The sequence below is a fragment of the Macrobrachium nipponense genome, chromosome 3 (assembly GCF_015104395.2).
Source record: "Macrobrachium nipponense isolate FS-2020 chromosome 3, ASM1510439v2, whole genome shotgun sequence".
In the NCBI taxonomy this organism is placed as follows: Eukaryota; Metazoa; Arthropoda; class Malacostraca; order Decapoda; family Palaemonidae; genus Macrobrachium; species Macrobrachium nipponense.
In genome coordinates, this window is record NC_087202.1 from 30,877,350 (window position 1) to 30,881,680 (window position 4,331).

The window sequence follows — 4,331 nt, forward strand, 5'->3', positions numbered from 1 at the left end:
ATTCACATCAAACGCTATAATACTTCCCAGTAGTCCATCCTCATAAAAAGCATACGCAGTTTTCCTCTTTTTAATAGAAGGGAAACGTTTCTAAAAATAATAGCTATTTATAATGATACTCACTATAGTTATCTTTCGCGAAAAAATTCACAAGTCTTTATTTAACTGTCGTACACGTACATTTTTTTTTATCTTTTATTAGTACACGTAGACATTAGAGAATATTTCAAAGCACAGTATGGTATGATCTTTTTCTCGCCATCAATCAGTCCAAGTGGGGCTCATGCTGAATCCCTGTAAAACCCTGAAAATTATGTTTCTCTCTCTCCTCGTTGATAGCTCGCTTCGTCCCCGAGGAGACCTCTCTCTCTCTCTCTCTCTCTATATATATATATATATATATATATATATATAGAGAAGAGAGAGAGAGAGAGAGAGCGAGAGAGAGAGAGAGAGAGAGAGATATATATATAATATATATATATTATATATATATATATATATATATATATATATATATATATAAAATAAGTGCTTGCGTGTATGTGTGATGTTGAAATTGCTTCGCTGATTTCTCTGCCATTTTGCAAATGAAGCATAATTTGTAAGTTTACACAATTTTCCTGAATAATCTGTCTTCCTGTAGAGTCACCGATAATTTGTTAAACATAAAAATCTCCTACTTAGCCGAGGTAAAACTGCAAGTGGCACACTAAACGAGATGAGAATCGTCACTACTGCTGAATGTATCCAGGGTACGGTTGGCGCTATGCCAAATAGACTGCCTATCAATTAGTATTTTTGAAACCGGTACTGTGAATCCTTAATACTGAGAAAATATTCCTCTTTTTCAGATATGTAGTTTGGATTTGATCTGACAGGACTTCCGCACAATTACCTCGGAAGATGAGATCCCCTTTTCACGAGATCTAGCTGTTTCGCTCCTTTCACTTCGATTCCGTCTATCGTATATATCAATTTTATAAAGAGAGAAACTATTGACAAATTTTCAACTTGGGTTTTATTTTGATCTCATTCAATATAGGTTGTCAAGCCAACCGTTGGGGCAATCTCGGCCATTCAGCGCTTGAGTAGCTTGGACAGGTTGGAGAGCAAGATAAAGGTAAATTGCAAAGATCCAAAGATGGGATTGGGTGAAAACCTCACAGTTGCACTCAAAGGCTGGGCAGCAAAATGAATGAAAGGAAGTGGGAAAGGAGGCATAATCCTTTCATAATTAATCCGTACAATTCACCACGTGAGGCGTAGCTACCACAACGGGCACAACCACTCAGCGGAGTTTCGTTCTTCTTGGACAAAATCTGTCAGTCTATGACTACAGCTCTCGTAGTGACACCGGAGCAAGCCTGAATTTTGCTGACTTTCTCCACTACTCCAAATACAGCTTCTGTTTCCTTCCATCCTGCGTCGGTCTAGTATGTATTAATCTGTGACAAATTACCCAGTGAAAAATAATGAAATGTCTATTCATACCCAGAGCTGACACTGGAACTAAAAATTCCCATCAGTTTCGTTCTCTCCCAAATTTGGAAATTCTACTAACTGACCGCCAAGGATATTGGTAGTTTTGAAAGATGACAGATTCGTGTGATTTACTGTAATTTTGTAAATAATTTTTTTTTTTTTTTGTTTTTTTTTTTTTTTTCACAATTCCACGAAGGAAAAGTGAAACTACGGAGTGGTTCCTGGGCCTTTCGACATAAGGTCAAGGTCCTTAACGTGTGTTGAAAGGCATAGCAACCACTCCGTTCGTTGTATCACTCTTCCTTTGTGGGGCGGCATTTGCCTTTATTTATACATTCATCACGTTCCATATCTTCGTTGACCAGTTATATATATATTATATATATGTATATAAATACATACATATACATAATATATATAATTTATATATATAATTATATATATTATATATTAATATATATACACACATATTTATATACTTTGCCCAATCTTTAAGATGTAAATACATGCACAATAACTATTTCTTTTATTCAGCACTGGAAGAGATTAATAGAGCCAGGTATTAATGAAATGCATGCATTCATTACTCCGTAAAAACCGAAAGCAACTGAAAAACCAAAAGCGGATATGAACCAGCACTTCATAAATTCCGGAAATGTATAAATTCAAATTAAAAACTGAAAATAAGTGAGAAAATATTTCATGGAAGATTTAATCTCATTTGATATTAAATTTCAGTTCTCTTATCTCCTCTCTACACGGAAAATGTAGTTCGAATTTCATGCGAAGATTCTTATTATGGAGAGAGAGAGAGAGAGAGAGAGAGAGAGAGAGAGAGAGAGAGAGAGAGAGAGAGAGAGAGAGAGAGCATTCGCGCAATGTAGTTCGCTGCAATAATCCAAATACTTTGTTAAAAATCTGAATTAACAGTTTTACGTTGTTACATTTTTGCGACTCTGTGAAAGATATTGTTGCATGACTACGTAAAAGCCAAGGAAACTGGATTTCAGCCCTTTAAAATTGCAATATGTGGAAAAAGTCGCAATGTAATAACACTGTTACTGCAGAAACTAAGAAATGTATTCATGACGACAAGCAGATACACTTTAAATAGCAGTTACTGAAAAATAGTCAATGAATTGTAGCTGCATAACCTAAAGACAAAAGATAAATGTGTCAATAATAAAATAAAAAATATTCCATTTTTCTTAGAATAAAGTCCATAGTATTGATAAAATAAATCTCTAATATTGTATTAGAATATGATGAAATCAACACATTATTTTGTCTCGTATTTTGAGTAAGATGTACAGATGATAACAGAAAAGAGAAGGGAAAAAATGGAAACCTTCTGGTATATGGAAAGAAAGCTTGACAACAAATGAAAGAGGCAAGGTGTTATCATGTGCTAACTGCAGAGAATGACTAATATTTTACGGGGATGAATAAGAAAAAAAATTTCTTTTACAAAGTAAACTTTGGGAAATCATGATGGAGAAAGGTTGTGATAGTACAAATCAGGTCTGAAATAAGAATTACTGTGACTGCTTGGCTTTGGAATAATACCTACGAATGAAGTATGATTAATATTAGAGTAAACTTTTGGAGGCGGTAAGGCATGTATGAAAAGTGAAGACAGTTTAAGCACAACAATCAGATGACTGCTATTTAGGACTAGTAACATGACGTTCCTAAGACAGGAAAGAGACTAGTAAAATTAACGTTATAAAAGGGCTGATCTCTTTTTCTCTGACTGAGTTGTAGACCCATTAGCATTTCTGGGAGCCAATGTCAAAAATATTGGTAGAATGAGGAGAGATGTTGCAGAGAACGAAATTAATGAAGGAGGAAAAGCAGCGGGAACTTCCAAAAGACTGGATCTCATAAAGGAATGATTGAGCTTCGCCTACATCAAAGATGAGAAGTTAAAACTAGAAGCGTTTTACATACGTCAAAGGAAGGATGGTAAACTTGTACCCTACCACGTATTTTCTAGAGTTGCATCCACGACGTTACTGACGCGGGAAGTAGACGAGATGTGCGAACTGTTGAGAGAATAATGAACTTACATGAAGGACACAATTCTTTCAATGGTGGGTCAGTCGCCTTCTACGGGGCAATTCTCCTTTGCTGTAACCATCCTTCCCTCTGCATTTTTTCTTTCAGCTTCAAGCAAAGAAAGAACATCTTGCACAGCTCACTAGCATTTCTTATGTAAAAGCCTTTTCGGTAGAATAAATGGACCATGGGGAATTATGAAGCATTAAGGAATCTCTTCAAAGAAAAAAAAAAGAAAATTACCTTTTACGGAAAGTGTCAGAGAATCGACACCATAAAGAGACAGCTTCTACACCAGGCCAACACGGAATATGATTCTTGACTGAATGAACGAACATTAGCTGCAATACCCACTGATTATATCGAAAGTAGTTCGCCTCCTATTTTTGCCGTCCCAAACTCATGTTGCTGGTGTGAAAAGGCAATCTGCCTCCAAAAAAGACGACCTCTACGATAGTACCGCCTACAGAGCAACTAACTACAGTCTGTCTGAGGTAGAAGTTTTGTCAGTTATTTCTTTCAAAGTCTGAGTTATTAGATACACAAATGGGAATAAAAGACAATCTGATCTGATGATAGCTATAGAAAATAAAACCAAGAGCAAAAATACCCACAAAATTCAGTATTGTTAGCATATCAAACAATAGAGACCGTGACAAATAGCAAGGGCCATTCCATCAGTTATCAGAAGTTACCCAAATGATAACTGAGAAAAAATGAAGTAGAGTTCCACTGCAAGAAGACTCATAGTAATATCCTTATGATTGAAACAGTTAATAGGAGAGAGA

At 35.7% G+C, this 4,331-nt stretch overlaps 1 non-coding gene across 1 annotated transcript; it reads right to left on the minus strand.

Moving 5' to 3' along the window:
• Positions 1–315: 315 nt before the first annotated feature.
• On the minus strand, positions 316–429 carry LOC135222570 (small nucleolar RNA SNORA64/SNORA10 family). The gene has a single exon (XR_010316291.1). It is a non-coding gene; the product is annotated as a small nucleolar RNA SNORA64/SNORA10 family (small nucleolar RNA).
• Positions 430–4,331: the final 3,902 nt, after the last annotated feature.